Consider the following 27,216-nt stretch of genomic DNA (forward strand, 5'->3'; position numbering starts at 1 on the left):
CATTTTCACAAAAACCCTACATATTAACTAAGGTTTCCACAGAAAATGTGGTGGATATGAGCTGAGGAAAACCCTACAGATCAGAGCATGTGTAAAAAAAAAAGCAAAATGTAGGGAAAGTGGAAAACGTAGGGAAACCTTAGTAAATACCCTGGAAAATAAATTGTAGGGAATTAAAACCCACAAAGAAACCTACACAACACTCTTAGTAAATCAGGGCCATTGTGTGAAAACTAGGGATGTTCCGATACAGATACTGGTATCGGGGCCGATACTAGCTATTTGCATGGTATCGGGGACTCGTTTAATGTCCCCGATACCATGCCCGATACCTGCTGCCGCTCCACTGTCCGTTCTTCCGTAAGACACACACGTCACTCCGCCTCCTCCCCTGCGCCCGGCGTAACGCTACGGAGGAAGCAGAGTGACGTATATGTCACATGCTCCTCCATAAGACCACATGATGCGGACCGGAGGACAGGAGAACGGGACAGTGGAGCGGCAGCACCCGACACAGGAGGTGAGCTGCCTGCAAGGAGGGGGGCTTCTACTAATATCTAAACGGGGGACCCCTGCTGCTGTCTAAACGGGGGGGGGGGGCCCTGCTGCTGTCTAAACGGGGGGGGGCCCTGCTGCTTATCTAAACGGGGGGGCCCTGCTGCTGTCTAAAGGAGGGGGGCCCCTGCTGCTGTCTAAAGGAGGGCCCCTGCTGCTGTCTAAAGTGGTGGGCTGCTGTTTAAATGGGGGCCCACTGTCTAAAGGGGGGCTGTGGTCTACAGGGGGGCTTCTACTTATGTCTACAGGGGGGCTGCTGTCTACAAGGGGGCTGCTGCTAATGTCTGCAAGGGGATACTACCTACTATTAAAGGCAATCTTACAGCAGAGTCACCTGCACTAACTTGAATTTATAGGTAGATAGTGCAGGTGACCCGGTTTCTACCGCTGCTCACCAGGTGTACATCGGTCTCACCGCCAATGCAAATTCCCTGTTCTGTCCAATGGAGAAGAGAGAAATCTTGGCTCATACTACAGCAGCCGCCTCCATTGTACACAACAAGGACCCACATATCAGCACGGTAAGCAGCGCCAGAAACCGGGTCACCCTGGTGTCAGATTCCCTTTAAAATATAAGTACTCGTACTTGGTATCGGCGAGTACTAGAATTAAAGTATCGGTACTCGTACTCTGTCTTTAAAAAAATGGTAACGGGACATCCCTAGTGAAAACCTTGTGAAGACTTACAGAAAACGTTTGACCTCTGTCATTGCCAACAAAGGGTACAAAACAAATTATAGAGATTAACTTTTTTATTGACCAAATACTTCTTTTCCACCATAATTCTCATTATGCCTCTCATAGTTGAGGTATACCTCTGATGAAAATGACAGGTCTCTCATCTTTTTAAAGGGGTATTCCGGGCAAAAATATTTTATCCCCTGCCTGCTGCTGATACCCCCAGCGTTCTACCTTCAGGTTTCCGGGACTGGGGATGTGACGTCACACCACACCCCCTCCATTCATGTCTATGGGAGGGGGCGTGATGGCCGCCACGCCCCCCTCCCATAGACATGAATGGAGGGGGTGTGGCGTCACGTTCCCAGTCCCGGAAACCCGGAGGTTTCCAACGCAGTCCTCGCATAGAATGCGGGTGCTGCAGGGAGATCGCGGGGGTCTCAGCAGCAGGCCCCCCGCGATCAGACACCTTATCCCTATCCTTTGGATAGGGGATAAAATGTTTTTACCACGAATACCCCTTTAAGTGGGAGAACTTGCACAATTGGTGGCTGACTAAATACTTTTTTCCCCACTGTATGTTGTGCCCAACCCCTTGTCATATAAAATATATTCATGAGTTTACAGTGAAACCTAAACCTTTTTATACATGATGCATAAACAACTTCTATTGACCAGTAAGGGACATTATTACTCCCCGAATAACATATACATTTTTTTAGGAAAAATTGGAACGTATTGAAAAGGATGCCACACAGCATAATCTGTTTCCCACAGCATACCACAGTTTTAGGTCCGGTCAGAAAACCGTATACGGGGCAAAAATGAGACAACCGGAGTCATTGTTCAACTCCGGTCGGCTCATTGAAATGAATGGGGTTCGAGCCGGATTCGGCTGGGATACGGGAGCGGACGGTTTTCACCCCTCCCAACCGGATCCATCACCCGTATACTACAAACGTTGTGTGAACCCACCCTAAAGCTGCATCCACAGCTCGTTTTTGCAAAACGGTTTCCATATGAGGTTTTTTGTAAAAAAATAAAAAAAAAAAGTATTTCTCAAAACCAGAACGAACAGTGTACAACCGTATAGACCTCTGTACGGTTTTAAACCGTATACGGTTTGAAAACAGATGTCCGGTTGCATACGGTTTAATACGTTTTTTGAAGAAAAAAAAACCGATACGGTTTTAGGTTTGTCCATTAAGTTCTTCTTGTTCTATTTGTGGAAAGAACTTTTGGCGTGCACTGCGCATGTGCAAACTGCAAAACCATATTGTGCAAACTGGATGAAACCGTACGCACATACGCTTCCCATAGACCACCATTTAAAAAAAAATAAAAAAAACGTATACAGGTTGTATCTGGTTTTTCACCCGGACATAAAACCGTAGTAGACTACGGATAAAACCATAAATGATGCAAAACGTACACAACCGGATGCTACCTTTGGCCTACTGTTTTCTATGAAATGTCTATACATACAGTTTGCAATACGGTTCCATAAGTTTTTTTTTTTTACTGAAACCGGATAAAGGGAACCGTATTACAAAAACGAGATGTGAATGCAGCCTAGTGTTATCTTTGGCGTACACAATAGCGCGGTTGACTACTTTTTTGTCTACACCAAAATTAAACGGACTGTATCGGAAACAGAGAAAAACTCGGTGTGAATGCATCCTGACAGAGATTACACCATTTCACTGACTCATGTACACATAGGGCAGTGGTCCCAAACTGGGGACTACAAATTTTGCAAAACTACAACTCCCAGCATGCCCGGACAGCCATCGGCTGTCCAGGCATGCTGGGAGTTGTAGTTATGCAACAGCTGGAGGTCCACCATTTGAAGACCACTGCTATAGGGCATCTGTAGCCTACGTTCTGACACGGTATGTATTATGAGCTGTAAACTGCTTAAAAACACATGACTAAAAGCAAAGAAGGAAGACTGAAAAAGCTGTGTGTGAACATAGTCTTATACAGAACCCTGTCATAAGTTGATTTCTTGTACATATAAATAAATGAATACTTTCCATAGACAATACTGTTACTACATGTATATACAGTTCCCAGCACTGTAACATATAACTGTAGCATACTACACAGGTCTCACCCATGACACCAGCTTCTCATGGAAAGTTTACCGAAGCTTATGAAATATTCAGCACCCTGTCTACCAGGGCAGGGCTCTGCCCCCGGCCATGCACTTGTCGCGCTCCCTACAAGCTGAGGTGCTGGACCGTCCCCGGGAGCAGACCCCTGGGGACCGCACGTCACGGCGGTAGGGTAAGGGACGGTGTGGGCAGAAGTTGGGCTGAGCCCCGCCGTCCTCCCCGCTCCTTACCTGGCTCTGCGGTGCGTTCGTCCCGGGAAAGTTTGTCAGTCAGGAGCCGGGAAGACGTGACTAAAATAGGCATGAAGATGGGAGGCTGCAGCCGGGAGCAGCGAACATTCCCCTTCCTAGCAGCAGCTCCCTCACTACGGGGGGAGGAGGAGGAGGAGGAGGAGGAGGAGGAGAGACGGACAGGGACAGCGGGAGGGGGTATGGAGCATTTACTACATAGATACACGGGCACGCCTGCTGTGGAAAAGCCATCACAGCCCTATAGCCTGGCACCTGCTTCTCTGAGAGGATATAGAACAGTTATTAGTATACAGGTAGCTATTGATATAGAACAGTTATTAGTATAAAGGTAGCTATTGATATAGAACAGTTATTAGTATACAGGTAGCTATTGATATATAATAGTTATTAGTATACAGGTAGCTATTGATATAGAACAGTTCTTAGTATACAGGTAGCTATTGATATAGAACAGTTATTAGTATACAGGTAGCTATTGATATAGAACAGTTATTAGTATACAGGTAGCTATTGATATAGAACAGTTATTAGTATACAGGTAGCTATTGATATAGAACAGTTATTAGTATACAGGTAGCTATTGATATAGAACAGTTATTAGTATAAAGGTAGCTATTGATATAGAACAGTTATTAGTATAAAGGTAGCTATTGATATAGAACAGTTATTAGTATACAGGTAGCTATTGATATAGAACAGTTATTAGTATACAGGTAGCTATTGATATAGAACAGTTATTAGTATAAAGGTAGCTATTGATATAGAACAGTTATTAGTATAAAGGTAGCTATTGATATAGAACAGTTATTAGTATACAGGTAGCTATTGATATAGAACAGTTATTAGTATACAGGTAGCTATTGATATAGAACAGTTATTAGTATAAAGGTAGCTATTGATATAGAACAGTTATTAGTATACAGGTAGCTATTGATAAAGAACAGTTATTAGTATACAGGTAGCTATTGATATAGAACAGTTATTAGTATAAAGGTAGCTATTGATATAGAACAGTTATTAGTATACAGGTAGCTATTGATATATAATAGTTATTAGTATACAGGTAGCTATTGATATAGAACAGTTATTAGTATACAGGTAGCTATTGATATAGAACAGTTATTAGTATACAGGTAGCTATTGATATAGAACAGTTATTAGTATACAGGTAGCTATTGATATAGAACAGTTATTAGTATACAGGTAGCTATTGATATAGAACAGTTATTAGTATAAATGTAGCTATTGATATATAATAGTTATTAGTATACAGGTAGCTATTGATATATAATAGTTATTAGTATACAGGTAGCTATTGATATAGAACAGTTATTAGTATACAGGTAGCTATTGATATAGAACAGTTATTAGTATAAAGGTAGCTATTGATATAGAACAGTTATTAGTATAAAGGTAGCTATTGATATAGAACAGTTATTAGTATACAGGTAGCTATTGATATAGAACAGTTATTAGTATACAGGTAGCTATTGATATAGAACAGTTATTAGTATACAGGTAGCTATTGATATAGAACAGTTATTAGTATACAGGTAGCTATTGATATAGAACAGTTATTAGTATAAAGGTAGCTATTGATATAGAACAGTTATTAGTATAAAGGTAGCTATTGATATAGAACAGTTATTAGTATAAAGGTAGCTATTGATATAGAACAGTTATTAGTATACAGGTAGCTATTGATATAGAACAGTTATTAGTATAAAGGTAGCTATTGATATAGAACAGTTATTAGTATACAGGTAGCTATTGATATAGAATAGTTATTAGTATACAGGTAGCTATTGATATAGAACAGTTATTAGTATACAGGTAGCTATTGATATAGAACAGTTATTAGTATACAGGTAGCTATTGATATAGAACAGTTATTAGTATACAGGTAGCTATTGATATAGAACAGTTATTAGTATACAGGTAGCTATTGATATAGAACAGTTATTAGTATACAGGTAGCTATTGATATAGAACAGTTATTAGTATAAAGGTAGCTATTGATATAGAACAGTTATTAGTATAAAGGTAGCTATTGATATAGAACAGTTATTAGTATAAAGGTAGCTATTGATATAGAACAGTTATTAGTATACAGGTAGCTATTGATATAGAACAGTTATTAGTATACAGGTAGCTATTGATATAGAACAGTTATTAGTATAAAGGTAGCTATTGATATAGAACAGTTATTAGTATAAAGGTAGCTATTGATATAGAACAGTTATTAGTATAAAGGTAGCTATTGATATAGAACAGTTATTAGTATAAAGGTAGCTATTGATATAGAACAGTTATTAGTATACAGGTAGCTATTGATATAGAACAGTTATTAGTATACAGGTAGCTATTGATATAGAACAGTTATTAGTATACAGGTAGCTATTGATATAGAATAGTTATTAGTATACAGGTAGCTATTGATATAGAACAGTTATTAGTATAAAGGTAGCTATTGATATAGAACAGTTATTAGTATAAAGGTAGCTATTGATATAGAACAGTTATTAGTATAAAGGTAGCTATTGATATAGAACAGTTATTAGTATAAAGGTAGCTATTGATATAGAACAGTTATTAGTATACAGGTAGCTATTGATATAGAACAGTTATTAGTATACAGGTAGCTATTGATATAGAATAGTTATTAGTATACAGGTAGCTATTGATATAGAACAGTTATTAGTATACAGGTAGCTATTGATATAGAACAGTTATTAGTATACAGGTAGCTATTGATATAGAACAGTTATTAGTATACAGGTAGCTATTGATATAGAACAGTTATTAGTATACAGGTAGCTATTGATATAGAACAGTTATTAGTATACAGGTAGCTATTGATATAGAACAGTTATTAGTATACAGGTAGCTATTGATATAGAACAGTTATTAGTATACAGGTAGCTATTGATATAGAACAGTTATTAGTATAAAGGTAGCTATTGATATAGAACAGTTATTAGTATAAAGGTAGCTATTGATATAGAACAGTTATTAGTATAAAGGTAGCTATTGATATAGAACAGTTATTAGTATAAAGGTAGCTATTGATATAGAACAGTTATTAGTATACAGGTAGCTATTGATATAGAATAGTTATTAGTATACAGGTAGCTATTGATATAGAACAGTTATTAGTATACAGGTAGCTATTGATATAGAACAGTTATTAGTATACAGGTAGCTATTGATATAGAACAGTTATTAGTATACAGGTAGCTATTGATATAGAACAGTTATTAGTATACAGGTAGCTATTGATATAGAACAGTTATTAGTATACAGGTAGCTATTGATATAGAACAGTTATTAGTATAAAGGTAGCTATTGATATAGAACAGTTATTAGTATAAAGGTAGCTATTGATATAGAACAGTTATTAGTATAAAGGTAGCTATTGATATAGAACAGTTATTAGTATACAGGTAGCTATTGATATAGAACAGTTATTAGTATACAGGTAGCTATTGATATAGAACAGTTATTAGTATAAAGGTAGCTATTGATATAGAACAGTTATTAGTATAAAGGTAGCTATTGATATAGAACAGTTATTAGTATAAAGGTAGCTATTGATATAGAACAGTTATTAGTATAAAGGTAGCTATTGATATAGAACAGTTATTAGTATACAGGTAGCTATTGATATAGAACAGTTATTAGTATACAGGTAGCTATTGATATAGAACAGTTATTAGTATACAGGTAGCTATTGATATAGAATAGTTATTAGTATACAGGTAGCTATTGATATAGAACAGTTATTAGTATAAAGGTAGCTATTGATATAGAACAGTTATTAGTATAAAGGTAGCTATTGATATAGAACAGTTATTAGTATAAAGGTAGCTATTGATATAGAACAGTTATTAGTATAAAGGTAGCTATTGATATAGAACAGTTATTAGTATACAGGTAGCTATTGATATAGAACAGTTATTAGTATACAGGTAGCTATTGATATAGAATAGTTATTAGTATACAGGTAGCTATTGATATAGAACAGTTATTAGTATACAGGTAGCTATTGATATAGAACAGTTATTAGTATACAGGTAGCTATTGATATAGAACAGTTATTAGTATACAGGTAGCTATTGATATAGAACAGTTATTAGTATACAGGTAGCTATTGATATAGAACAGTTATTAGTATACAGGTAGCTATTGATATAGAACAGTTATTAGTATACAGGTAGCTATTGATATAGAACAGTTATTAGTATACAGGTAGCTATTGATATAGAACAGTTATTAGTATAAAGGTAGCTATTGATATAGAACAGTTATTAGTATAAAGGTAGCTATTGATATAGAACAGTTATTAGTATAAAGGTAGCTATTGATATAGAACAGTTATTAGTATACAGGTAGCTATTGATATAGAACAGTTATTAGTATACAGGTAGCTATTGATATAGAACAGTTATTAGTATACAGGTAGCTATTGATATAGAACAGTTATTAGTATAAAGGTAGCTATTGATATAGAACAGTTATTAGTATAAAGGTAGCTATTGATATAGAACAGTTATTAGTATACAGGTAGCTATTGATATAGAACAGTTATTAGTATAAAGGTAGCTATTGATATAGAACAGTTATTAGTATAAAGGTAGCTATTGATATAGAACAGTTATTAGTATACAGGTAGCTATTGATATAGAACAGTTATTAGTATACAGGTAGCTATTGATATATAATAGTTATTAGTATACAGGTAGCTATTGATATAGAACAGTTATTAGTATAAAGGTAGCTATTGATATAGAACAGTTATTAGTATAAAGGTAGCTATTGATATAGAACAGTTATTAGTATACAGGTAGCTATTGATAATACTATCAGGAGTGGTACTTGTGGCATGGACGCTCAGGAGATATGGATTGTATTTTGTAAGATGTGATAAAAAGAAGTTTAAGGGTCTATTCACATGTACAGTATCTTGTTCATATTTGATGCGCAGGATTTGAAGCTGTAGACTTTATGCTGTAGATTTTAAAGGAGAACTGTGATGAAACATTTTTCATTTCCCGTGCTCGGGCTGCAATAAGTAAAAAAAAGCAAAAAACTTTAACTCCCCTTCCTACCTTCCCCCATTGCGCCGATATCGTTGTCCCGGTCCTCCGGTGCTGGCCTGCTTCCTGGGGACGGTGAGTCATACTGCGTTCAGCGTATTGCCGGCCGCAGTTAGGTCCCGCCTTGGCCGGTGATAGGCTGAGCGCACTGTCATGAAAGGAGCCAGGCTCCTTACATGACTCAGTCAGCCTATCACCGGCCGAGGCGGGACATCGCTGTGTCCGGCGATACGCTGAGCGCAGTATGAGTCACTGGGCCCAGGAAGAAGGCCAGCACCGGAGGACCGGGACACCGATATTGGCGCAACGGGGGAACGTAGGAAAGTGAGTTTAAGTTTTTGTTTGTTTGTTTTTGCAGCCCGGGCACAGGGAAAAAGAAAAATGTTTCATCAAAGTTCTCCTTTAATGTAAACATAATGACTGAACACAGCTTCAAATCCTGCACATCAAATATGCGCAGGATACTGTATGTCTGAATTGACCTTAAAAGAAAAGGTATAATAGCATTGTATGGTGAAATGTCATTGCACAGCATTATGATCAGAAAGCTTCTCCAGCCTCACCGATCCGGGTGGGAAAAGAATGCAGAGCATGGAAAGTGTCAGCTGCACCTCCCAGCCTTGTCATTGTAAGGCGAGTGTTATGGCAGATAACATGACACTAGTAATTCCTCACTAGTACAGCCATCGCAGGCCTCCAAACCACAATCTCCTCACAAAGCCATGATACCTAAAAATAGCCGAGAAGGGACGGTAGCCACATGTAAAAGGATTCTCCAGCACTGGGCGCAGGATAATGTTCCATCGCTTCTTTCATATCTAGTAAGGTAGACTTTTTGTTTAGAATGAACTGGATAGAGACCCTAAGGGCCCATTCACCCTACGTATTTGCTGAGTCAAAATTAAGGTTCAGCAGCCTCCCATTGTTTGGTTGGGATTCTGCTGCAACATTTACAGTATGGAATTTATGTTGCGGATGTTCCAAATCCCAATATTCATTCTTTCAGCAAAATCCATACAAAAATGCATTGCCATCTATGAAGATTGTTCTGCTGATGCCTGCTGCCCACGACATCTCTTCCCATATACATAATAGTTTTCAGTGTATCAGTTCCAGGTAAAACCCCATCAAAAGATAAGGGGGACACTCCTTCTATTTGGAGAGAAAAAAAGGTTTATCCTGCAGGGGCGACAAGCCTTCTTTACCATAAGAACTGCGAATCTGTGGAACAGTCTACCTCAGGAATTGGTAACAGCAAAAACAGTTGTGTGCTTTAAAACAGACTTAGGATGCATTCACACCACGTTTTTGCAATACAGTTCCCGTATCAGGTTTTTGATGAAAAACGGATTCCTCAAAACTGGACTAACATGTGTACAAATTTTAAGCCGTATACGGTTAAAAACTGTATACGGTTTGAAAAATGATGTCCTGTTGCATCCGTTTTTTAAGAAAAAAAACATATGTTTTCAACTTTTCACTACATGAAAATGAATAAAGTTTCACTTGTTTGATTGAAATTCCAAGAAAAAAAAGCTGTGCAAAATCAAAAACCATATGGTGCAAACTGGATTATACCGTACGCACATACGGTTCTGTAAGGTTCCCATTGACTCCCATGTAAAAAAAAAAAAAAAACGTATACGGTTTAATAAGTTTTTTCACCCAGACCAAAAGCCGTGGTAGGCTACAGTTTCGGGTACAGGAAAAGAACCGTACAAGACGCAAAACGAATGCAACCGGAGAATCAATGCATACGGTTTTCAATACAGTTCCCTTTTCACATTGAAAACGTATACGGAAACTGTATAGCAAAAATGTGGTGTGAATGCACCCGTAGGCTACAGTTTTGGGTACGGGAAAAACCGTACAAGATGAAAAACGGATGAAACCGGATGCATTGCTTGGCATACGGTTTTCAATGGAGAGTTAATGCATACAGTTTGCATTACGGTTATGAACGGTTTTTGACATTGAAAACGTATACAGGAAGTGTATTGCAAAAACGTGATGTGAATGCACCCTTAGATGCATTCCTAGAACAAAACCTTACCACAAAGGTACAAATTTGCTATCACATCCCCTTCCCTTTACCAATCTCTTCCCCTACTTGGTTAAACCTGATGGATGTGTCTTTTCTCAACCACACCAAACCATGTAAAGAAAAGAACAGTTGGCTGGCAATTAACTTATCAACTTTGATTGCAGCGTCTAAAGGGTTAATGCTGGACATCAGCCTGATCAGCAGTGTCCGGTATTAACCGTGGGTCCTGGCTGCTGATAACAACCGGGACCTCCCGGGTATAAAGGCACGCTCAGCTGGTGAGCTCTTAGTGCGAGTCCGGACACAGGACATTCCTGTACGCCCTGCATCCTTAAGGTGTTAAGGGGTTAAAAACAAACAGAACAAAAAAAAACCCCACAAAAGGCTAATTCCATTCTAATGTATCCCAAAATAGTTGTTATCATTTAGTCCCTTAACATCCCAAGTTAACCTGTCCAGGACACAAGGGCTACCTGTACGCCCGTGGGAATTCCTTCAGCAAAAATCATTCAGCAGGCATCCTGTGACAAACCGACCCCCCCCCCCCCCCATGCCAGCGATGGCCGCAGATCGCTGATGAATTCAGACCGGCGATCTGCGGCAATTCCGGGTCAATCAGGTCTTCGATGACCCAGTGACCCAGAAAAAAGGGTGATTAGGGTTGTCGGAGGACTGTGGGCGGCGGCGGCAGCAGCGTCTTCAGTGGCGGAGGGATCCAGCAGCATGAGGTGAGCTGTTTGCCTTCTGCTGTTGCTTAGCAACAACTCCAAGCATGCACAGCCAGAGGGAATGCTGAGAGTTGTAGTTTTGCAACAGCTGATGGCAAAGCTACAACTCCCAGCATACCCTTTGGCTGTTTGTGCATGCTGGGAGTTGTAGTTCTGCAACAGCTGGAGGCACATTTTTTCTATGAAAGTGTGCCTCCAACTGTTGCATAACTGCAACTCCCTGCATGCACAGACAGCCAAGTGGCATGGTGGGAGATGTAGTAGTATGCCTCCAACTGTTGCATAACTACAGCTCCCAGCATGCCCTTTGGCTGTCAATGCATGCTGAGAGTTGTAGTTTTGCAACAGCTGAAGACACACTGGTTGCAAAACACTGACAGTATTTTGCAACCAGTGTGCCTCCAGCTGTTGCAAACTACAACTCCCAGCATGCACTGACAGACCGTACATGCTGGGAGTTGTAGTTTTGCAACAGCTGGAGGCACACTGGTTGCGAAACACTGAGTTAAGTAACGAACTCTGTGTTTCGCAACCAGTGTGCCTCCAGCTGTTGCATAACTACAACTCCCAGCATGCACGGACAGCCAAAGGGCATGCTGAGAGTTGTAGTTTTGCAACAGCTGGAGGTTTGACCCCCCCCCCACCTCCCCCGTGTGAATGTACAGGGTAAATTCACATGGGCAGGGGTTTACAGTGAGTCTCCCGCTGCAAGTTTGAGCTGTAGAAAATTTTCCTCCCCAGCTCAAACTCGCTGCAAACCCCCACCTGTGTGAATGTACTCTAAAAACACTACACTACACAAAATAACAAGTAAAACACTACATTTACACACCCCTACACAGTTACCCCCCCCCCCCCCAATAAAAAAAAAACTTCTTGTCGTACAGTACTGTTTCCAAAATGGAGCCTCCAGCTGTTGCAAAACAAAAACTCCCAGTATTGCTGGACAGCCATTGACTATCCAGGCATTCTGGAAGTTTTGCAATAGCTGGAGGCACCCTGTTTGGGGAACACTGCTGTAGGGTATTTTTTGGTATCGGAGGTAAGTGTAATGCTTACATCCAAGTACGTCCCTATGCAAATCCCTAATTTAGGCCTCAAATGTGCATGGTGCTCTCTCACTTCGGAGCCCTGCCTAAGGCAACAGTTAAGGGCCACATATGGGGTATTTCCGTACTCCTTTTACCCCTTATGAAATGGAAAAGTTGGGGTCTACACCAGGATATTAGGGTAAAAAAATTTAATTTTTTACACTTACATCCTGGTGTTGCCCCATACTTTTATTTATTTATACATTTATTTTTACAATAGTTAAAAGGAAAAAAAGACCCACAAAATTTGTAACGCAATTTCTCCGGAATATGGAAATACCCCATATGTGGGCGTAAAATGCTCTACAGGTGCACAACAGGGCTCAGGAGTGAGAGCGCACCATGTACATTTGAGGCCTAAATTGGTGATTTGCAAGGGGGTGGCTGATTTTACAGCGGTGCTGACATAAACGCAAAGAAAAATAAACACCCACATGTGACCCCATTTTGGAAACTACACCCTTCACAGAATGTAACAAGGGGTATAGTGAGCCTCATCATCCCACAGTTGTTTGACAAATTTACGTTAAAGTTTGATTTGAAAATGAAAAAAAAAATTTTTTCACTAAACCGCTGGTGTTACCCTACATTTTTCATTTTCACAAGGGAAAATATGAAAAAAGCATCACAAAAATTTGTAACCCCATTTCTTCTGAGTAAGAACAAACCCCATATGTGGATGTAAAATGCTCTGCGGGCGAGCTACAATGCTCAAAATAGAAGGAGCACTATTGGGCTTTTGAGGAGAAAAAACTCCCCCCCCACAATAGTCAGCAGCTCCCCCCCACAATATTAGGCAGCTCCCCCCACAATAGTAGGCAGCTCCCCCCCACAATAGTAGGCAGCTCCCCCCCACAATAGTAGGCAGCTCCCCCCCCACAATAGTAGGCAGCTCCCCCCCACAATAGTCGGCAGCTCCCCCCTACAATAGTCGGCAGCTCCCCCCCACAATAGTCGGCAGCTCCCCCCCACACAATAATAGGCAGCTCCCCCACACAATAGTAGACAGCTCCCCCCCCCCCCCCCAATAGTAGGCAGCTTCCCCCACAGACATACAACTTCCAGCCATATAGAGTGTATGGCTGGAGGCTGCATGTCTGTGTACTGCCCCCCACAGTGTTCCGGTCACCGCTCCTCCGGCCTGGGGTCACAATCTACTGCTATGGCCTATGGCCCATAGCAGCAGTCCCGGGACCAGAGGAGCGGTGATCGGAACACTGTAGATGACGCGCCACCGGTCACTCACCAGGCCCCGGCCAGCTCTCGTCCTCCTGTGCCTCTATGGTTGTACGCACGGGACATCACTGACGTCACTTGCGTACAACCATAGAGAGGTGGAGAAGCGCAGAAGGACCGGAGGCAAACCGCTGGAGGACCGGAGGAGGACGCGTGGTGGTCGGAGAATGGTTAGTGACATCCTTATGTTCCCCCCACATGTATATAAAATGTGCCCCCCCACATGTATAATGTACCCTCCGCAGCGCATGCATAATATACATATGCCACCGCAGCACTATATGTGAAAAGCATTCTAGCAGCAGCATCGGCCGGCCCGATGCTGCTGATATAAATACGTCTCATACATAGCTCTGCAGCGGCATATGTATATAGATGCGCTGTGGGGGGGGGGGGGCAGATAACGCTATATGTCTGCCCCCCCCTCCCAGCGCATCTATATACATATACCACTGCTGCGTTATGAATGAAAAGTATATCTATTAGCAGCGCATAGTGCCAGCAGCCGGCTGTACTGGCCATTCAGGGCTCCCCGCAAGGGATTAAAAAATTCAAGTTAAAACACACCATACATCGCAGGGTTTAGGAGCTTGCTGCCCGCTCCCCTGCTTAATAACGTCGGATCGCATCGGGTCTCAGAAGTGAAACCCAGTGCGATCAATCCCTCTGCCCCTGTACTACAACCCCCATCATGGAACAGACTCTGTTCCATGAAGGAGGTAGTAGTACAAACACTAATATAGCCTCCCCAGCTGTCTGCAGACTCCCGCAGCCAGGGAATTACTACTCCCATCATGGAAATAAGTTTGTTCCAGGATGGGAGTAGTAGTAGTCCCTCAGTACTGCAGGAGTCTGCTGATGTCACCTCTTCTGAGCATGCTCAGAAGTAATAACGTAGGAGGAGGAAGCAGAAGATACCCTTTGGAGAAGGCGCTGCTGTGGTCCAGTAGAAAAGTTGTCCAATGTAGGTGTAGAAATGATCAAGTGAGAGGATGAGGTGACAAACCAAGCTGCATCAATTTATTTTGCAAAATGAGAGGTACAAGCAGGATATTGCGTTTTGGGGGACAGCGCCCCCTTCTTCAGATCAGTGCTACTACATAGTACAACATACAGTGCTTAAATACATTTGAAAATGGTGCCAAAAATAAAGGGGAGGGGCCACAGAGGTATAAAGACATAAGCAAATCTGGTAAGGTAGGTATAGTGGTGAGGTGATGTGTGCTTCTGGTTCAGAAATGCACAATTTTCAAATGTATTTAAGCACTGTCTGTTGTACTATGTAGTAGCATTGATCTGAAGAAGGGGGAGCTGTCCCCCGAAATGCGTTATCCTGCTTGTACCTCTCATTTTGCTAAATAAATTGATCCAGCTTGCTTTGTCACCTCATTCTCTCACTTGATCATTTCTACACCTACATTGGACAACTTTTCTACTGGACCACAGCAGCGCCTTCTCCAAAGGGTATTTTCTGCTTCCTCCTCCTACGCCTTTTTTCATGGTAGGCTACACCTCTAGTGCACCCCGGGCTCAGCAGCTGTCTCCAGTTTTAACCCCTTTTGTTGGTTGATATGCAAGTTTTTTTCTTGCCTCAGGTGAATACCCACTACCTACGGGCCCCACAGGCCCACTGACACCTTATTTTCCTGACTTACGGTATCAAACTAGGCGCCTCTTGCCAGTCTTTTCCCCTTTTTTTTCCTTTTACAGAAGTAATAACGGATATTATAAACCAGGTGCAAACGGATGACATAAAAGCTCATCCGTTTGCCATAGACTTCAATGTTAAAAATAACGGTCGTTAATTTATCTGTTTCTTGTGACGGAAGAAAAATTAGTGCATGTTCTGTTAATTCTTCCGTCACAACCAACATCTGTTAGTCATGATGGACTATAACGGGTCATAACGGATAATCAAAAAATCCCATTGACTTTAATGGGATTTTGTAACAGACATTTAACATCCATTTTTAAAGCTTTTCTAACGTACGTTTATAACGGATCTTTTAACTGATGAATTTTATAGTGTGAAAGCGGCCTTATCTACCTCTAGAATAAAATAAAAAATAAACAGGTGTCAGCGTGTAGTGTAGGTCACAATAAAATCAGTTTTTTTTTATTTTAGCTAATAAAAGGATTGACATCGAATTATGGTTATTTTTAATTTCTTTCTTCAGCTTCTATAAAATGATATAGTGACACTGACATAACCTTAATTTAATTAGGACCCATGTTTTATTTTAGGTCACAAAAATGTATTATTTCTTGCAGTACATTATCAACAATAGGTTAAACAGCAGCTGAAAGGAAGCGTATACAGCAGGGGTCCTCAAACTACTGCCCATTTTCCCATCGCATTTTCCCGGACCGCCGAGTGTTTTTACCTTGGGACATCCCTGTGTTCCGAAAGATACTTTCGGAACACAGGGACGCCTCTGTTAAGTCCCTGCAGCCCAGCGTTTACTTTAAAAACGTGGGGACTGCCGGGAACTAGCGCACGCAGGGACGTCACTCTTGTCCCATGTGTGCGCCCATGGCAATGGAGCGCGGAGGAGCCGGGAAGAAGTAAGAAGGACGCGCGCTGGCAGTTGGTAAGTGTTTACAAGCGGCACGTCAGCTTTGGTGTTCCAAACACCGATCCTCCTGTCCTGCTATGGCCGGAGCGGTGGTCAGAACACTTAAGTGGGGCAGTATCGCTGGAGACTGTATGCCTGTGGGGGAACATACTGCCAGCCTAATGTGGGGGACTATACTGCCAGCCTAATGTGGGGGACTATACTGCCAGCCTAATGTGGGGGAACATACTGCCAGCCTAATGTGGGGGACTATATTGCACCTAATGTGGGGGGACTATACTGCACCTAATGTGGGGGAACATACTGCCAGCCTAATGTGGGGGTTGATATTGCACCTAATGTGGGGGAACTATACTGTCGACGTAATGTGGGGGACTATACTGCCAGCCTAATGTGGGGGAACATACTGCCAGCCTAATGTGGGGGACTATACTGCCAGCCTAATGTGGGAGACTATATTGCCAGCCTAATGTGGGGGACCATACTGCCAGCCTAATGTGGGGGAACTATACTGCCAGCCTAATGTGGGGGAACTATACTGCCAGCCTAATGTGGGGGACTATATTGCACCTAATGTGGGGGGGGACTATACTGCCAATGTAATATGGGGGGCTATACTGCCAGCCTAATGTGGGGGAACATACTGTCAGCCTAATGTGGGGGAACATACTGCACCTAATGTGGGGGGACTATACTGCCAACGTAATGTGGGGGACTATACTGCCAGCCTAATGTGGGGGGGACTATACTGCCCCTAATGTGGGGGAACATACTGCCAACATAATGTGGGGGGCTATATTGCACCTAATGCGGGGGAACATACTGCCAGCCTAATGTGGTGGACTATATTGCACCTAATGTGGGGGAACATACTGCCAGCCTAATGTGGGGGAACCATACTGCACCTAATGTGGGGGAACTATACTGCACCTGATGTGGGGGAGCCATACTGCACCTAATGTGGGGGAGCTATAATGCACCGAATGTGGGGAGCTATACTGCACCTAATGTGGGGGAACTATACTGCACCTAATGTGGGGGAACTATACTGCGCCTAATGTGGGGGAACTATACTGTACCTAATGTGGGGGAGCTATACTGTACCTAATGTGGGGGAACTATACTGAACCTAATGTGGGGGAACTATACTGCCAACCTAATGTGGGGGAACTATACTGCACCTAATGTGGGGGAACTATACTGCACCTAATGTGGGGGAACTATACTGCCCCTAATGTGGGGGAACTATACTGCACCTAATGTGGGGGAACATACTGCGAACCTAATGTGGGGGGAACTGTGCTGCGTACTTAAAGGGGTAGTCCACTAATAAGATATGTAAGTGTGCATCGAAATTTGTTCTTGTTTTTTTTTAACTATAGTCCGGCCCTCCAACGGTCTGAGGGACCGTGAACTGGCCCCCCCGTGTAAAAAGTTTGAGGACCCCCGGTATACAGCTTTTCCCTTAAGAATGAGTCTAAACAGCTTCAGTCAGTACCATACATAGTTGTGTCAGACTATATGGCACATCACAAATATGCAGTGGTAGATTATATTGAAGCAATGATAAATAATTTCAAGCTTTCCCGTCATGGTCAATTTTTTGTTGTAAAGTATAGAATACCAGTATGATGGTGCTGCCCAACACTTCAAACAAAAATGTTCTCTTGCATTCATTACTCTGGGTAACTTTCAGTGTTCATGGAACTTTTCAGCCAAATCACATGGCATAGGTGCTATTGATGGCCTAGGAGGTATTGCCAAACGCTGTGTGTGAAGCAACAACTGCATGGAAAATTGGTCCTCAGAATGCCATGTACTTCTATACATGTGCCAAGAAAATCTGCAAAAACATACATTTCTTATATGTAAGTGAAACAGATCTAACTGAAAGAAAGGAGCCACTGGATGACTCATAGAGCAGGGTCAAGTTTAAAGGAGTACTCCGCCAAAAACATCTTCTCCCTGATAGGGGATAAAATGTCTGAACAGGGGGGGGGGGTGGCAGCGGCGGCCGGAACACAAAGGCTTGGAGTTACCGCTATGGCTAGTACGTAGCCATCACGCCTCCTCCCATAGACATGAATGGAGGGGGTATGGCATCTGTACTCGCCAGTCATCCAGCACGGAGCGGAGTTCGCTTCGTGCACGGATGACTGGGATGCTGCGCCGAAGATCATGAAACTGAAGATGCAAGCATTGAGCCCTATATTCCAGACAGAGAAGAGGAGTGTGAAATTCAAAAATGCATTATCAGCAATGGAGATTGGTTGTTAGTTGAATTCAGTCCAATGAAGTCAATGAAGATGAATAACTTGAGTTAAAAGATTATGTGGCCAACATTAAACAATATTAGTGCTATCAAGAAAGACCAGGTGAAACTAAAATTGTGCGGGCCTAAAATAAACAAATGAATAATGCTGACTTTTATTGCTATTTTTTCAGTGTTTTCTATGATATAGAGCAGGGTTTCCCAACCAGGGTGCCTCCAGCTGTTGCAAAACTACAACTCCCAGCATTCCCAGACAGCCAACGGCTGAAGGCACCCTAGTTGGAAAACACTTGTATAGAGTAACTGAAGCAAGAATCAACATTTTAACTTATATTATAAGTAGATATTTTGCACGTGATGTGTAGGTCACATACAGTTTGATGAGTAGGTCACAGTTGTTTGTTATTTTATCCAATTATACAGTTTACATACAAAATGTATTAGTAGTTGTTACTTACATTATTTGTGAATGCTTCAGTTTGTGTCATAGATCTTTGTATTGAACAAGTGAGCAGATATTGTATACTTAAAAAGTATTGTCTACAGGGGTGTGGAAATTTTATAAAAAGCTACTTGTCCACGGGACTAAAATGTAGCAAAATCTACTTGTCCCTCACTTGACGATCCACTTGTCCGGGCCAATTTTCGCTTTTACGCTCTAATTTTTTCCTCCTCGCCCTATAATAGCCATAACTACCTACTATAAGGATAATGTTATAGTATAATGTTATACTATAAGCATTAATGTTATTTTGTTCCAGGAATGTATCTAACGCTGTTTTAAAGTTGGTAATTGTTCCTGCTGTGACCAGTTCCTGAGGTAGACCGTTCCATAAATTCACAGTCCTCACGGTAAAGAAGGCGTGTCGCCCCTTTAGACTAAACCTTTTCTTCTCCATATTCTCCATTATGGACATTTATCAACGGGTTTAGTCAGGTTTTCTTTACTATAATTGTCTCAAAATTGTCGCAACTGCGACTACACGATTTTTCGTGCGACATTTTGACTGGAAAGCGAGAAAAGCAAGTTTTCCTAAAATTTACTATGTAGTAATAATTTTAAAATGGACTACGGGTAGTCAGGTATTTATTAACTGCGACAGTCGCAACTGCGCAAAAAAAAGTCGCAACAGCGTTAAAAATTGACTAAATTTACTCCAGCTCAAACATGGAGCAGAAAAAGCTACTATCAAAGTAAAAAAGGAAAAATTGCTTACGTGAAAGAAAATTATCAACAGGCTGAAACCAGTTGATAAATACGTCACACATAAGCAAAAAAAAAGTAAGGAAAAAATTACTAAAAAAAAGAATACATAAGCAAACATTGATAAATGTCCCTCCATATTTTTTGTATGGGCCATTTATATGCTTATATACGTTTATCATATCCCCCCTTAAACGTCTCTTCTCAAGACTAAACAATTGTAACTCCTTTAATCGCTCCTCATAGCTAAGATGTTCCATGCCCCATAATAGTTTAGTCGCGCGTCTCTGCACCCTTTCCAACTCCGCAGTGTCCCTTTTATGAACAGGCGACCAAAACTGAACAGCATATTCCAGGTGAGGCCGTACCAATGCTTTATAAAGGGGGAGTATTATGTCCCTGTCCCTTGAGTCCATGCCTCTTTTGATACATGACAATATCCTGCCGGCTTTGGAAGCAGCAGCCTGACATTGCATGCTATTCTGTAGTCTGTGATCTACAAGTACACCCAGATCCTTCTCTACCAGTGACTCTGCCAGTTTAATCCCCCCTAAGACATACGACGCATGCAGGTTATTAGTACCCAGATGCATAACTTTACATTTATCCACATTGAACCTCATTTGCCAAGTGGATGCCCAGACACTTAGTCTATCCAAGTCATCTTGTAACTTATGCACATCCTCTATAGACTGTACCGTGCTACAAAGCTTGGTGTCATCTGCAAAGATAGAAAAAGAGCTGTTAATACCATACTCTATATCATTGATAAATAAATTAAACAACAGCGGGCCCAGTACTGAACCTTGGGGTACACCACTAATTACCGGGGACCAATCAGAGTACGAATCATTGACCACCACTCTCTGGGTACGATCCATGAGCCAGTGTTCAATCCAGTTACAAACTAAAGTTTCCAAGCCCAAGGACCTTAACTTACCTGTCAGACGTCTGTGAGGGACAGTATCAAACGCTTTGGCAAAGTCCAGAAACACTATATCCACAGCCATTCCTCTGTCAAGGCTTCTACTCACCTCTTCATAAAAGCAAATTAGATTGGTTTGACAACTTCTATCCTTAGTAAACCCATGCTGGCTATGACTTATAATACTATTATCTAGAGGTGCACCGAAATGGAAATTTCAGAACCAAAACGAAACCGAAATAAAAAAAAAATGTCCGTCCGAAACCGAAAATGACTTCTCCCCGTCTTCTGGTAAAATGCAGCGCTCCGCTCATTAGATTCCCCCACATTAGATTGCCAGCTCCCCCACATTAGGTCGGGAGTTCCCCCACATTAATAGGCAGCTCCCCCACATTAATAGGCAGCTCCCCCCACAATAGTAGGCAGCTCCCCCACAATAGTAGGCAGCTCCCCCACATTAGGTCAGCATTTCCCCCACAATAGTAGGCAGCACCCCCCAACAATATTAGGCAGCTCCCCCCAACAATATTAGGCAGCTCCCCCCACAATATTAGGCAGCTCCCCCCACAATATTAGGCAGCTCCCCCCCACAATATTAGGCAGCTCCCCCCCACAATATTAGGCAGCTCCCCCTCACAATATTAGGCAGCTCCCCCCCACAATATTAGGCAGCTCCCCCCACATTTGTAGGCAGCTCCCCCCCAACAACATTAGGCAGCTCCCCCCACATTTGTAGGCAGCTGCCCCCCAACAATATTAGGCAGCTCCCCCCCACAATATTAGGCAGCTCCCCCCTCACAATATTAGGCAGCTCCCCCCACATTTGTAGGCAGCTCCCCCCCACATTTGTAGGCAGCTGTCCCCCAACAATATTAGGCAGCTCTCCCCCCCACAATATTAGGCAGCTCCCCCACATTTGTAGGCAGCTCCCCCCCACATTAGGTCAGCAGTTCCCCCACAATAGTAGGCAGCTTCCCCCCACCCCACAGACATACAGCTTCCAGCCATATACAGTATATGGCTGAAGGCTGTATGTCTGTACTGCTGCCCCCCACAGTGATCCGGTCTCCGGCCCGGGGTCACATCTACTGCTATGGCCTATGGACCATAGCAGTAGGTGCCGGGACCGGAGGAGCGGTGACCGGAACACTGAAGAAGATGACGCGGTCACTTACCAGGCCCCGGCCAGCGAGCGTTCTCCTGCGACGATCCTGTGTTCCTCCTGCGTCTCTATGGTTGTACGCACGGGATGTCAGTGACGTCCCGTGCGTACGACCATAGAGGCAGAGAAGCGATGGACCGAAGGAGGATCGCAGGAGGACGCCGGGGAATGGTGAGTGACCGGCGGACATCCTTATGTCCCGAAAAGATTTTTCAGGACACAGGGATGTCCGGGATAGGAATACTTCTTTTTATGTGCCCGGGCTGGCTCCCGTGTGTGGCTACAGGCGGGGGCCGACCAGAGCATATAAAACCTAATACCGTATACTAAAAACCAGGGGGCCTCCAGCTGTTGTGAAACTACAACTCCCAGCATGCCCGGACAGACTTTGCCGGTCCGGGCATGCTGGGAGTTGAAGTTTCACAACAGCTGGAGGCCCCCTGGTTTTTAGTATACAGTATTAGGTTTTATATGCTCTGGCCGGCCCCCGCCTGCAGCCACACACGGGAGCCGGCCCGGGCACATAAAAAGAAGTATTCCTATCCCGGAGAGCGCGCCCCCCAGATGTTGTGCCCGGCCCCCCCTGCACCCCCCACGAGTGCCTCTGCCACTGGCAGTGTTTGCAACTTGTGCTGTGGGCGGGCAGGGGAGGTGGTCATTATCGGCACATTTTTTGTTGTTTCGGCATTTCCCCGAAACAGCTATTTTCGGCCGATATGTATCGGCCACCGATATATCGGTGCATCCCTACTATTATCCCCTATGTATTCCTGTATGTAATCCCTTATAAGTCCTTCAAACAATTTACCCACAATGCACGTTAGACTTACCGGTCTATAATTGCCTGGGGAAGACCTAGAGCCCTTCTTGAAAATTGGTACCACATTACCCTTGCGCCAGTCCCTTGGCACAATACCAGACACCAGAGAATCTCTAAATATCATGAACAAGGGTACAGATATTACTGAACTTACCTCTCTAAGAACTCTTGGGTGTAGTCCATCCGGCCCTGGAGATTTGCTTACATTTACTTTACTTAACTTACCTTGTACCATCTCTACATTAAGCAAGTTTAATCATGTTTTACAAATTAAAAAAAAAAAATTTTTTTTTTTAATTGCCATTTTTTGACCCCTGTAGCTTTATTTTTTTTCACATCCCAGGCTGTATAAGGGCTCATTTTTTGTACCATAATCTGTTTTTGTATCGGTACCATTTTGGTATTGCTCTGACTTTTTAATCACTTTTTAACTTTTTTTTTTTCTGGGATATTATAAAAATTGCAATTCTGTGGTTTGGTATTTTTTTTACATTTACCGTACCGGATACATAATGTTATATTTTAATAGGTCGTACATTTAAGCACGAAGCAATATCAAATATGTTTATTTTTATTATGTTTGCATGTTTTCATAGGAAAAGGGGATGATTTGAACTTTTAACATGGAAGGGTTAATGTGTGTTTTTTTAAACTTGTATTAAAACTTTTAATTTACTTAACTTTTATTTACACTTTATTAGACTTTTAGGAGGAATCATTAGATTCCTCATACAGATGAAAAGAGTTCTATTGAACTCAATTGATCTGTGTGCTCTGTGATCCATTGATAGAGACTGGTCCAGCCAGGATCTATCAATGACAGAGCCACGGGACAGCAGAGAACAGAGGTAAGCCCTCCGGCTACCTCTATAGTGGATCGCCCCCCCCTCCCCCCCGCGATCATGCTGCGGTAGGGCGGTCCACCCCACTAGCCCACCGGGGGGCATTTACATGTCCCTTTAGACGCCGCTGTCAACTTTGACAGCGGCGATCTAAAGGGTTAATAGCCAGCCGCGGCGATCGCCGCATGCTGGCTATTAGCGGTGGCCACCGGCTACTGAGAACAGCTGGGGGCTGCAGAGTACGGAGCGGGCAGGAGTCCGGAGCCCGCTCCATACAGACTGCTGAGCGCCGCATGCTAGTTATTAGCGGCGGTGTGAAACTTGCGCCCCGTGCAGACGTGCGACCGCTCCTCCCCTCAGCTCTCCGAAGCTAGAGCTGTGTGGACCGAAGGCAGAGGACGCAGGTCTGCATGGGGAGAAAGAAGCCATGCCGGCTCATCTCCCCTGCTCTGCTTGGGAGGACGCAAGTTTCCACAGCCGGTGGCTGCAGAGTATGGAGCAGGCACAAGTCAGGCACGAGACTGCAGAGCGCCGCAGCGCTTGTCAGGTCCGGCCCTGCTTGCCCGAAGCCGGGCTAAGGGGCGGAAAAATTCACCTCGTAAAGGAGTAGGAAAAATAATGATGTTAAAAGGGTAGAATAATAATACTAGCTACATATATAAGTCTAAAATTTCTTTCTTGGATGACCCGTGTGGTGGAAATACAAATTATGATCTATTGAAGGTCAAAGGCGTAGGGGTTCACTCATACAATGGGGGCAAAAGAAGTTCAAAGTCTGGGCACGCACGGGTGCTGATGACAGCCTGGCTCTGTACCTGGCGTGACTGTAGAAACCCTTTGGGTTTATAGGTAACCGAAAAGTTCACACTCCGCATTGAGACCTATGGGCACTATGCTCTCGAAATCATAGATCTTTCTTGTTTCAGCTCTTGACATTTGGGTTGTATAGTTTCCTCCTCTCCAGCTCTTTTTAACTGTTTGTATCGCTGTGAATGTCAACCCTGAAGGGTCTTTGTTGTGACATCTTGAGAAATGCACTGCTAATGGGTGTTTCATCAATCCCTTCTTGATATTTTAGATGTGCTCCGCTATTCTTGTTTTCAGGTTTCTTTTGGTCCTGCCAATATACTGTTTTTTGCATGGACACTACAGTACGTATATGACCCCTTTACTATTACAGGGCAAGAACTGAAATTTCCCATTCAAAATCATTTGCTGTGGAAGAAATTTTCAATATCTTCCTGGGGAAGTTCGTGATTTTACAGTTGTTACATACTCCGCAGCAGAAGAAACTTTTCAGGCTCCGCCAGTTTTTGGTCTTCTTGACACTCACTTGATTTTTTATAGAGGGAGACACTTTTATCTCTAGGTTGGGGGCTCTGGAATATATGATTCCAAAGACGTTTCTTTGGAAAAGTGGCTCCAATTACCTTGTCATTCTCCAGTTCAGTTTTGAAGTGGATTTGAAGGGCCTTAATATTAGAAATACCCCATAAATGACCCCATTATAAAAACTGCACCCCTCAAAGTATCCAAAATGACATTCTGTAAGTGTGTTAACCCTTTAGGTGTTTCACAGGAATAGCAGAAAAGTGAAGGAGAAAATTCAAAATCTTCATTTTTTACACGCATATTCTTGTAGTCCCAGTTTTTGAATTTTTACAAGGGGTAATAGGAGAAAAAGCCCCCCAAAATTTGTAACCCAATTTCTCTCGAGTAAGGAAATACCTCATATATGTATGTCAAGTGTTCGGCGGGCGCAGTAGAGGGCTCAGAAGGGAAGGAGCGACAATGGGATTTTGGAGAGTGAATTTTTCCCTAAATGGTTTTTGAGGGGCATGTCACATTTAGGAAGCCCCTATGGTGCTAGAACAGCAAAAAAAAACAAAAAAAAAAACAACACCTGGAATACTATTTTGGAAACTACACCCCTCAAGGCATGTAACAAGGGGTCCAGTGAGCCTTAACACCCCACAGGTATTTGACAACTTTTCATTAAAGTTGGATGTGTAAATGAAAAAAAAAAAATTCACAAAAGTGCTGATTTTTCCCCAAATTTACCATTTTTACAAAGGGTAATGGGAGAAAATGGCCCCAAAATTTGTAACCTCATCTCTTCTGACTATGGAAATACCCCATGTTAGGGCGTAAAATGCTCTGCGGGCGAACTACAATGCTCAGAAGAGAAGGAGTCACATTTGGCTTTAGGAAAGCAAATTTTGCTGAAATGGCTTTTGGGGGGCATGTCACATTTAGGAAGCCCCTATGATTGTAGTTTTGCAACATCTGGAGGACCACAGTTTAGAGACCACTACACAGTGGTCTCCAAACTGTGACCCTCCAGATGTTGCAAAACTACAACTCCCAGCATGCCGAAAACATCACACTGCGGCGGAGGCCGGAGCCGGTTGCCGGAGGCACAGGAGGAGCGAAGGAAGGTATGTACCTGTTTATTTTTTTACTGCCGGCAGTATGGACGATAATTTTCCTATTCCGGGGTTCTCCTTTAAAAAGTCTCCTGATGTTTCACTTTGTGGTTAGACCATGATAGAAGCATTCACATTAATCCTTTTATTGGAAATTCCACTAACTGCATTAATTAATACATGGAAATAACAATTTATAAAGCTTTTTATACTAGGTACAATTAATAAATGTTTATAAAAAAAAAAAAACATCACTTACTCACTATGGGGGAGATTTATCAAAACCTGTCCAGAGGAAAAATTGCCCAGTTGCCACAGCAACCAATCCGCTTGTTTCTTTCATTTTGCAAAGGCCTTGTTAAAAAATAAGTGATCTGATTGGTTGCTACCGGCAACTGGGCAACTTTACCACTGGACAGGTTTTGATAAATCTCCCCCCTATCTCTTTCAGGCAGACTTTACAGTGCTTCACACTATAGTGTTAAGAAAACCTTGACCAAGGACATAATAACCTCTTCAGGGTTTGTGGAAGGTTATACTATAAAACATTTTGTTTTTTACGTGCACAGTACCAGTCAAAACTCTAAACAGACCTTACTGATTTCTCATTCACATTTACTTTGAAAGTTTTATGGCTTAAATACATTGCTCAAAATAATAAAGGGAACACTAAGATAACACATCCTAGATCTGAATGAATGAACTAATCGTATGAAATACTTTCGTCTTTACATAGTTGAATGTGCTGACAATAAAATCACAAACAAATTATCAATGGAAATCAAATTTATCAACCTATGGAGGTCTGGATATGGAGTCACACTCAAAATCAAAGTGGAAAACCACACTACAGACTGATCCAACTTTGATTTAATGTCCTTAAAACAAGTCACAATGAGGCTCAGTTGTGTGTGTGGCCTCCACGTGCCCGTATGACCTCCCTACAATGCCTGGACATGCTCCTGATGAGGTGGTGGATGGTCTCCTGAGGGATGTCCTCCCAGACCTGGACAAAAGCAATCGCCAACTCCTGGCAAGAGGAAATTCTTTTCTTTTTGGAACACAGAGCTCTCTGCTGACATCATGACCACAGTGCTCTTTGCTGACATCTCTGTCCATTTTAGGAACTATCCAGAGTAGGAGAAAATCCCCATAGCAAACATATGCTGCTCTGGACAGTTCCTAAAATGGAC

General features: G+C 42.4%; 1 protein-coding gene across 4 annotated transcripts in view; it reads right to left on the reverse strand.

Moving 5' to 3' along the window:
- Positions 1–26,325, reverse strand: part of BVES (blood vessel epicardial substance) — a 170,196-nt gene extending 143,871 nt beyond the window's left edge. For 2 of the 4 annotated variants that reach the window (XM_056566209.1, XM_056566210.1), the window contains exon 1: positions 3,581–3,697. The gene's annotated coding sequence lies outside the window, so the exon portion shown is untranslated. Of the gene's footprint in view, positions 1–3,580; positions 3,716–26,282 lie in introns of those variants that run through there. The other 2 variants (XM_056566216.1, XM_056566212.1) reach the window with 2 other exon arrangements.
- Positions 26,326–27,216: the final 891 nt, after the last annotated feature.

This window comes from Hyla sarda, chromosome 3, assembly GCF_029499605.1.
Source record: "Hyla sarda isolate aHylSar1 chromosome 3, aHylSar1.hap1, whole genome shotgun sequence".
Lineage (NCBI taxonomy): Eukaryota > Metazoa > Chordata > Amphibia > Anura > Hylidae > Hyla > Hyla sarda.